The sequence below is a fragment of the Leptinotarsa decemlineata genome, unplaced genomic scaffold (genome assembly GCF_025532065.1).
Source record: "Leptinotarsa decemlineata unplaced genomic scaffold, Ldec_3_MD MMD2_tig00000218_RagTag_RagTag, whole genome shotgun sequence".
Taxonomy (NCBI): domain Eukaryota; kingdom Metazoa; phylum Arthropoda; class Insecta; order Coleoptera; family Chrysomelidae; genus Leptinotarsa; species Leptinotarsa decemlineata.
This window is the reverse complement of record NW_027412545.1, coordinates 5,641,861-5,653,042: the sequence shown is the minus strand read 5'-3', so window position 1 is coordinate 5,653,042 and position 11,182 is coordinate 5,641,861. Positions and strand designations below refer to the sequence as shown.

The 11,182-nt window shown below is 34.6% G+C and overlaps 1 pseudogene; it reads left to right on the top strand.

Moving 5' to 3' along the window:
* The first annotated feature begins 92 nt into the window (after window positions 1-92).
* LOC141481580 (retinol-binding protein pinta-like) lies at window positions 93-8,612 on the top strand (annotated as a pseudogene).
* Window positions 8,613-11,182: the final 2,570 nt, after the last annotated feature.

Genomic DNA, 11,182 nt, shown 5'->3' with positions numbered 1-11,182 from the left:
TGGGGCTAACAGAGAGTGTATGCTTTGCTTTTCAACATCTTTCAAATAGAAACAATACGCACTGCACTGTCTTCCGACAGTCATCATATGATGTTGGACAACGTGATGTGACAATGAGAGTATTCACGAAAATTATTGCCGGGAAAGGGCGCTGAGGGGCGTGTGTCAGTTCTCATGGTTCTTTCGTTAGTTACATATTGATAAAATGAATTTATTGGAATTATGATAGGAAGAGTCTCAACCATTTTGTCAAAGACGATTTGTTGAGACTTATCGAAGAGAGTCTTTTTACTGTTTACTGTCTGTTTACTACCAACTTGCTCGATGAGAGTCAATAGGGAACTTGCATAAAAAGTCAATCACGAAAATTACATTGAGAATCAAAAGATGTCATTGTAATAAAGCATATATTACAAAAAAAACGAAATTTTAAATAATATTCATCACGTGACCAAAAACGCCCAGCCATTGGATGCGACGTCATACTGTATTTCGGCAGTCGACATTCTATTTATGTTGAACTGTTTGCGTTTGCTGGTTCGAAGTTATTTAAGTTTCCAATTTACCGATATACGTAGCCTGAACGCAATTATCTCACAAATCAGATGTATAGTAATATGTAAACTGGTATAGTAATATTAAACTGGTCTTCACATACATGAAGAGCTTTGTTGTTATGTGAAGTATCATTTTTATTCCTTCTGCATGTCTTTAACTATTTTGTTCGACGATTACGATCATCTTTAGGTACTCTTATAAATATTTTATTGGGTGATTTAATGGAAGTTTTGTGCACAAAGGCACAATGCAATATTTGTAATATTGTTTGTGTTTGAAATTGAAAGTCCTTGTTAGATTTATGAATTCAACAGAACACACAAACATTACTAACAGACCGTATGCGAAATTATCCAAGAACCCTTTATCAAAGATGATTGCCGAAGTAAAAGACGTCCTCAAGAAAAGCGACAACATACTAACCCCCCAACTGAAACTGACCTTACAAGTTTCCAACCCAACGATGTCAAAACTATATTGCCTCACAAAAATCCATAAACTGGGAAAATCAATGCGCCCCATCGTGTCAGCTATTGGATCTCTCCTACCTACCAAATAGCAAAGTGGTTCACTAGGGAATTTGAAGACTTGTCTATTGTGGAACCAGGTTTTATTATAAAAAACTCTTTAGAGTTCATACAACATACATCGTTCTGCAAGAAGGTGAGATTTTGGTTTCTTTTGATGTTAGTTCCTTATTTCCTAGCGTCCCAATTCCACAAACCTTACAATACCTCAAGGAATTACTAGAGAAAAATAATTTCAATAATGAGGAGATTGATGAATTCGTTTCTCTCACTCATTTGTATATGAAACAAAACCGGTTCCAGGTAGAAGGTTGCTTTTATGAACAACGGGAGGGAAGGGCTATGTGTAACCTCTTGCCCCTCCCCCCCGCCTGTCAAACCTGTTCATGAGCAGATTATGGAAACCAAAGAAAAGTCAAAGTACTTTCCTAGGATATGGAATAAGGTATGTGGATGATATTTTCGCGATATTCGATAACAAAAAATCGAATATTGAGGACTTTGTTTCCTTTTTAAATAATAGATTTCCATCAATAAAATTCACGTATGAGTTATAAAATAAAGAACAATTTTCATTTTTTGACGTTTTGGTAATGAGGAGAGGAGCCAATATGGGGGGTTATAATACAATGTATTTATAAAAGAAACGAGCATGTACAGGTATATTCCTGACAGTTCACATCACTGCACAGCAGGACAGCACAAACGTGCTGGGTTGAATTTTTTAGTGTATCGTCTTATGACTTTTACTCTAACATATGAGAGGTTTACAAAAGAAAAACGTACAATACAGGAAATAGCAGCCACTAACGGCTAACGGTTTCTCGCTAACTCAACCTAACCTAACCTGACCTTACCTAACTCAGTCTAACCTTTAGAATTTAAAAAAAACTATGTATCCTCAACATCTAACCTGACTTCCAAACTCTAAAAGGAACGCATTTTCGAATATTTACTTTTGTAAAAACTATCTTCCCTCAACATCTAACCTGACCTCCGAATTCTAAAAGGAACGTATTTTCGAATAGTGAAACTTGATACAATTTATAAAAAGTGATTTGTGTGCACCTGACTAATTATGAAATTTCATGCTAATTTCAGGAAACTCAGCAATAAGTGATTGAAAAGGGATAGAAAAAGGTGCGATGATATGGAAAAAGTTGTGTTAAATAAAAAAATATGTAAATTGCAATCGTTTATTGCTTTAAAAAAGGTAAAATATGACGTCATACAAACTTTGACAGGCTATATCTCGAAAACTAATTGAGTCCGACAAAAAATTAAAAGTGTTCTAAATTCCTACCATCATGTAGTATCATCCTAGAAAAAATCGGGAAAATCCGTGAGTATCCCATAAAGTAAATTTTAGCCATCTATAGTATAAATAGGGATAGCTTTGTGAGTAAGATTAGTTTGATCTTCCTCTTGAAGATGATCACTTGGTGATCGAAACACGTGTCGAGGTGTTAAAATAACGGCTTGGTGTTGGAAATAAAAACTCCAGTAATATACACAAACAAAGCTGAATCAAGGTTAAACACAAGTCACGAAACTATACAACTCAATAATACCAATCTTTTAAAAAAACAGGACCTCATCAAATTCGACACAAAAGCGTTTCGCTGCAGCTGCTTAAATAAGTAGATTTGTATGGCAGTCACAACCTGCGCCATATGCCTGCGCCCGGATTGATACAGTGTGACGTCATGACAGTTCGCGCCGTTAACCGCTTGTTTGAATTGGTTGTTCAACGCAAGAAACTTTTTATATATTTTATAAACTGACTATTGATATTTCACTGCTCATATTTTGCAGTAGTTAATAGTTATCATAGCAGAACACATTTACAATGAAAAAAAAATCTGCAAGTTCCCTGTTGCATCCAAAGCCACTTGGCTGTGCTAAATATTTTTATTGATATATGTGTGAGGTTGGTTCTTGCCAATCTCTCACTAATCTGTGGCTGTATATAATTAACGGCTATCTGCTTTCAGGCATAGGAGTATATAAAGCAGGATTCTGTTACTAGTTGGAGGAATTAGGTCGGAGGTAATTCTCAGAATGCTGTGACTTTTAGTGTCAGCTAATGAATAGTTTGCGTATAAGCCTGTTTTGTGCAACTGGTGATAGTCACAAGTCTGTTGCCCATTTAGCCTCACACTCTCTCTCTCTCTCTCTGTAAAGCTTTCAACCACCAAGCAATTGCTCCATACACGATCCTTAGTCTGACAATCATCACATACAGTGTGACCCATTTAAGATGGAAGCACCCTTATAAAACTTACTTTTTTTAACCGATTGGAATGATTTTTTTTTGTTAGGTAGATATTCAAAAAGTCTATTAGGACACCAAATATCATGAATAAATCTCAATTTCCAGGGCCAACTAATCTTATTTTTCAAGGTCAAAAATCTAAAAAAATTACTAGCGACTTTTTTAGAAAAACTCTGACTACACCACTGGATTTGTGGCATTTTCAAATGGGTAACATGTAAATTACGTTGAAATGCGTCAATCAATAAAAAAGTTATAAAGGAATGAAATTTGAAAAATATGCCGTTTAATCAACCCACCAATTCATGTTCAGGAATTTTATGAAAATTCTGTATACTCCACTGGATTCAGGATGTCTTGAAATATTACTGATCACAGTTTCATCGAAATCTGTTCGGTAATAAAAAAGTTATAAAGGAATAAAATTTGAAAAATATGTTGTTCAATGGAATTTTAGCAACGTTCTTACTACACCACTGGATTAGGGGCAATATTCAACAAAATATTATTTATTCAAATAAAATTCGTGAAACGTTTATGGGAGAATCAATTTCCTTTCATAATGTATGTCGAACCATATCAATCAATCAGTTTATCACAACAAACTTTAGTGTCAATAATTTCAAATGAATCTACAAAAAACTAACTGTAAGTACATTTTTCTAATTGCTACAAACTAGCGGAAAACAATCTTTTATTCACAATCAATGTAAAAATAGAAACCAAGAAGATACCGAATTGAAAAATAAACGAGTGCAATTCATATTCTGGTGGCCTCCACCAAACTTCCATCCAATTCAATGCATTTATCATATCGCTTACGAATATTTTTTAAAGTATTCCTCAATTGTTGTGGAGTAATTGCATCGCAAGCTTGCTGAATTCTGGTGCACAGTTCCACTCCATTCCTTGGTCGTGATTTGTAAACCTTTTGTGTAACATAACCCCAAAGGAAAAAATCGAGTGAAGTAAGGTCAGGCGATCTTGGTGGCCATCCAATGAATGTACTCCCCCTTCCTATCCAACGATTAGGGTAATTTTGATTCAGCCAACTCTTCACAATTCCCGCATTATGTATGGAACAACCATCTAACTGAAAATATAAATTTCTTGTTTCTGCAAGGGGAAGTTCATCTATTGCGTCCGAAAATTCATTCCTTAAAAATTGTAGGAAAATTGCGCCATTCATGTTGCCGTCGAAAAAGAATGGTCCAATTATCCTTTCATTCAGTATTCCACATTAAACGTTCACTTTTTCTGAATACTGCCTTTTACAGTTTATCACCCAGTTAGGATTTTCAGTGGCCCAATAGCGAATATTTTGTGATGAAACCACTCCATTTGTTGTGAAACTAGCTTCATCACTAAATAAAATTTTTTTTAAAAATTGCCTGTCATTAAGATACTCGCCCTGGGCCCATAAGCAGAATTCCAATCGTTTTTCTTGATCACCTAGTTCCAGAGTATGTAAAAACTTTGGTTTAAATGGCCTCAATTTATTTTTCTTCAGACATCGCCTAACATTCTCCCTAGGTAAGTTTAAATCTAAGCTGGCATCCCTCAAACTACTATTTGGATTATTTCTGAAGTAATCTAATATAGTCTGGTTATTTTCGTTCCTTCTTCGTATATTGTTCTGGTTACTGCTCCAGTCCGATTGAAAACTTGGTTTATTTTATGTACCGTGCTGTTACTTATGGCTGGACGATTTGGGTGTCTTTCATTGAATATTGTAGTTACTTCTCTTTCACTCCGGTAATCATCACCGGAAAGACGTATAATTTCGATTTTTTCTTGAATTGACAATTGAGCCATTATCTGTTTTTATTTTGAAACACAAATTATTCAGTTCACTAATGGTGCGTAACAAAATGACAATTCATGCGCAAATAAATAGATGAGAAACTGTAAGTCACAGCTAACTTGTTTATTTCATTAATGCATTCTGAATAACAGGCAGTTAAAATTGGGAGTACATTAGACTTGTCTTATATTGTTGAAATTGTTTTCATGAAGATTAACCAGGAGTTCTCTCCTGATTGTACTTGTTTATGTATCCACTCCACTTCGAGAAATACCTATAGACTATTTTTACCATCATGATTTTCAGATGTTATAATTGTACGACATTGCAATAATCACCCCAATAATTTTTTCAATAATTGTGGTGTGGTGTAGTGAGAACGTTGTTAAAATTTCATTTTACAACATATTTTTCAAATTTCATTCCCTTATAACTTTTTTATTACTGAACAGATTTCGATGAAACTGTGACCAGTGATATTTCAAGACATCCTGAATCCAGTGGTGTATTCAGAATTTTCATAAAATTCCTGAACATGAATTGGTGGGTTGATTAAACGGCATATTTTTCAAATTTCATTCCTTTATAACTTTTTTATTGATTGACGCATTTCAACGTAATTTACATGTTACCCATTTGAAAATGTCACAAATCCAGTGGTGTAGTCAGAGTTTTTCTAAAAAAATCGCTAGTAATTTTTTTAGATTTTTGACCTTGAAAAATAAGATTAGTTGGCCCTGGAAATTGAGATTTATTCATGATATTTGGTGTCCTAATAGACTTTTTGAATATCTACCTAACAAAAAAAAACATTCCAATCGGTTGAAAAATGTAAGTTTTATGAGGGTGCTTCCATCTTAAATGGGTCACACTGTATATCCAATGGATATTGTTGAACCTTTTTTCATTATTCTCATCATTTGTTACTATTATTTCGTCGGGGTACCTTTCGAGATACTTATTTGCTCAATAAAGGTTTTTTTCACTATTCAATACAGTGCGTTTCAGTAAAATGTATCTGATGAAATGAATCCCTTTATTTTAAATTTAAAAAATGTTGAAAATGCATTTACAAGCTTACTAAAACGTTAATAGCATCCATTGATGCTATTACATTTTTGTAGTCCTAAAGTAAAAAATGATTTTCAGCTCTATGCCATCAATTGGTGTGAAGGTGAAAATCTTGTAAAAGTTTCAACATCTCAAATACGGGGGGTAGATTTTGACAAAAGATTTTGTATGACTCTTATAAATTTGGATATTACTTGAATCAGTAGTTTGGGAAACCCCACTTATCCGCAAACCAAAACTTATGGAACAACCAAAAAATGTTTCAAAACCTGTCAAATTTTGATGAGGAGAACATTCTAAAAAAATTTTAAATTTCTTGTGGGCAAAAAATTTCTTAGCTTAGCTTACTATGTGTACCATGCGTATTAATTTCACTGGTACTTCTGGTAAACCCCTTGAATCTGATTTAAAAAAAATGAATTCATCTTCTGCATTACTGACAATTCTCAGAGAAAATACCGAAGTACACATGTCAATTATTATTTATAAAATGGCACCAGGTGTGAATCCAAGGCGGGCAATGGATCTTTTGCACCCCTCAGACGAAAGCACGTAGAATCCCAGATTGAATGATATGAATAAAATTCTAAATAAAGAGCATATTCAAAATGAAAATAATAGTTAGTATGGTATGTTCAATTTAGTAATTATTCAGTAATTATTATATTTTACTAAAACAATGTGTTGGAGCTGGTTTTATTCAGTTATGAATATTTCAATGCCCTCGAAGTGACTAGCTAACTCCCATAAAAATGGCGTTCGTGTAATACCTCACTAAGCCTAAGAATTTAGTGGGGAATGGGAAGAAATACCAGCGTGGTCCAAACAGAACTGGCTGGTATCTCAATCGCCACAAAAGAACCAGGAAAGGAATTTCTGGCAAAAACATAACAATCGTCACTGACAGTAGACAAGCTCTATTAGCCTTGAACAGACAATGTATAACCTCAGGACTGGTACTAGAGTGTCACCAAGATTTAGCCAAAGCCTCGGTAGATATTAACATTATCCTGAGGTGGGTTAAAGGACACGACAGGAGTAAAGGTAATCGCATTGCCTTCCTGGAAAAGACAGGATGGGAGGATGTACAATGGGTCACATGTGGCCTATGTGCTGTGGGCTTACACTCACCCTCCCTGCTATACAGATACAGAGATACCTCGTTTGAGGAAGTTTAATATGAAGTTGGAAAATCCAATTATAACTTATATAATCAAATCATAATACCGAAATGATTTCAGATATTTTACCGAATAAATGACAAATTATTTTGCGTTCATACTTCTTCGAAGTTTTCTACATTGTTGAAAAAAAAATTGGATTCAAAATTAATCAACATTTTTCAATGTGATATTCATTTGGGATTGGTTACTAAGAAGCAATATCACTGTTACCCAATTAATTTTTATTACCCAAAATAATTTTTATGGATTTTGATAAGATGAAATGTTCGGTTGTATATTTATTTTATTTTAAATTTTAGTAGAGTTTGTTGGCTCATTGAAAGAAGGTGCTTTATCACCGTTGAATTATTGGTTCATTTCCAAACATGTTTGATCTGTCTGAAGGTGACAAAAAGTTTGCAGAAGAGAACCTGAACGAAACGAAAATAATGAGAGAGCAATGTCTCTCAGAAATCAAAACATGGTTACAAGAGGGAAATCAAAATTTACATGCCCGACTGGAAGATGACTTCCGTTTCTGCGTGGCTGCAAATTCGATTTGGAAAAAACAAAGAAGAAGTTGAAAAGCTACTATACAATGCGAAGGGATATTCCAGAATGGTTCGAAAATAGAGATCCCAAGCTAGATATAATGCAAGAGCTGATCAAATTGGGAATATTTGTACCCTTGCGAAAGACCCATAAAAATATGTTAGTTGTAATTATTAGAGTAGCGGCACACAATCCATTACTGCATAAACAGGATGACGTTTTCAAGGCCGGAAATATGAAGTTGGACGTTGCCTCAATGGAAAATGTCTCTTGAGCTCAAATTTATGGAGTGGTTTCGATTTTCGATATGGCAGGGATCAATTCGAATCATGGCAAGCAGATGACACCAGGAATGATAAAAAAGGCCGTGTTCAGCTGGCAGAACTACCATTGTAGACCAAAACAGCTCGAATTCATCAATGCTCCGGTTTTCATTGGAATCGTTTTGAATATATTCAAGAGTTTCATGTCCAAAAAAATAAGAGATAGGGTAAGAGTACATTTCAATGGGATTGAGTCTTTATATGAAGCTGTTGATAAGGATTATTTTCCAGTGGAGTACGGAGGAAATGGTGAAAGAATTGATTCAGTACTGGAACACCAAGTTTTTGAGTTATCGAGACTGGTTTCTAAATGATGAACAATTTAAAGCCGGTGTCTAGCAAATCAATTGATGCTTTCGGATTTCTCAGCAGTGGTATGAAGTTTTTTTGGCTGGTCATTTCGTCTGCAACTGCGGCAGACATTGTCAAAGGCGATGAGGCAATGCTTGAAGTGATCTACCCAGCTGCGATACGGAAACTGTATTTATAATGGAAATCGGACGTCCGCCTTTTTAGTACCTGCTCGGTACGACTCTACTTGAATTATTGGAAGAATATCTGTGTTCGATGTTTTATTGTGATACTCAAGCTCTCTATTTTTAGGACGTGTTCCGCTACATGGTACATCAGTTGAAATGGTAGGCAAACTATTCTATAATGTATTTTGTATAACAGTAGGTAATTGCAAAACTGAATTGGATACATGATTAATTCTAGTAAAGCGGGTAGATTTTCAAAAACCAATGAAAGTACCATATTACTTCTAGAAAAACAAGTAACTTATCAATATGTTGATTATTGACATTTTATGAAAACAGGTCAAACAATGGTAAGCGAATAACGCTTGAAAGAAAACTTTGAATGTTCGCGTTTATTGATTTCCAGAGATTTCAGCAGGTTTAAATTTTTTCCTTTATTTTCTGTATATATTACATACATTGTAGTCCATGTTGAAATCGTGATTGATCTCTAAAATGACCTTATTATTGGTATCATGTGAATATTATCACAGGGTTTTATGTTCCCCACACACCTATTCCCATACAAATACTAGATGAAATTCTCAAATGCAAATGGAATTGAGCAAAAATTTACACATCTCTCAAAATAGATGGCTGGAATTTGAAAGTCTACCAATCAAATTACTGGGAATCTTGGACTTCTATGTTGAATATATTAAAGAAAGATGAAGGAATGTCCGGAATTTGTTCGTTTAATCTTTTTGATTCCAAAAAAAATCACGATTTCATTCCAGGCAATTTTGGAAAATTTTGTTTAGTATTTCGGTAGCAAGCAATACCTGAAAATACTAATACAGTTCAGGTCAAGATTTGTTTTTTTCACAAAGATAATTTTTATATTTCAGAAGTACATACTCACTGAAGTTCGAACCTCTGGCGTATAATAAATCCAAAACAATCTTTTCCGAATCACCAGAAATGCAATACTCTTCTCGTCGCGCAAAATTTCTACAAAACCCAAGAGAAATACAAAAAACGACATAGGATAGTATATTCTTCGCAACTGTTAACCACAATAATATGCTTTCTGTGGTAAAACCCTTAACACGTTCAGCGCCAAGGTACTACATCAGATTCCACGATTTTTCATTATTTTTTATTTTTACTTTATTTGGAGCTCTGGTGTTATTCTGAGTATGGAAAAATCATTTTCGAAATTTTCCTTTCATTCTTTCGTACGTTTTGGAATGTGTATCATTTTCGATACACGTGGCCCTTGAAATAGTTTTCAATCGTTACGTAATTCATGGGCCATGTGTATCGAAGAAGATACACATCAATTTATTTCATCATTTCATGTTTTTCTCTTTCTTTTCAGATTGGCGAGCAGAATAAACAAGAAAAAGAAGAGAAAAAAATTGAATTCGAAAATTCATTGTATTGAATTGGGGAAAAACAAGAATTTTGTTTTTCCTGAATTCTGTTTCTTTGTTTCAGATTACTTATTGAATATAGTTTGTGAATATTTCTTGTGTGCAAAATACTAAGTAATCTAAAATAAAGAACATGGACTTTGATAGTGACGACTCCATTCACGATCCGGATTTTGATCCTGTCAATGAAGATTATGATAATGGAGGTACATCAAGTGACAGTGAAAGTGGCGGGGAACCTTGGAATCCACCACCTAAACAAAGACGAACATCTATATTTTCTGAGGATAGACTGAGAGAATCACATGACACTCCACTATTATCATCGATTTCGAAGCCTGATGGTGAAATACCAAGTACGTCAGGTATCACTTCTTCTGGAGTAACTGAATCTGCATGGCTAAACCAAAAATTGAACGATATAGAATGGGAAATGCCTACTCATGAAGATCCGCCCACTATTGAGTATACCGCGCCATTCACGGGAATGAAAGATATTTATTCTGGAATCCTAGCCCAGGCGAATCCTATTGACTATTTCGATTTATTCTTGACACATGATATTTTGGTACTCATTACAGATCAAACCAATTTGTATGCTACTCAACAGCTTATGATGAACGACACTCCAGTTCAGTCAAGAACTCACTCGTGGATTCCAGTAACTATGAATGAAATCACTCAATTCTTAGCCCTAATTGGTTGGATGGGTTTAGTAAAATTACCAGCGATAAGAGATTACTGGCGAGTGCACAAACTTTACGGTATTCCATTAGCACGAACTGTAATGGCTAGGAATCGATTCGAGTTGATTTTGAAGTTTCTACACTTTTCTGATAATACCACTACTGATCCCAGTGACAGACTATGTAAAGTCAGAGAATTGTTGAATAACTTCGTTGAAAATTATAAAAAATCTTATACACCTGGTAAAGACATTTGCGTAGACGAATCTTTGATACCTTGGCGAGGAAGATTGATATTCCGGCAGTATATACCTAATAAAGCTGCCAAA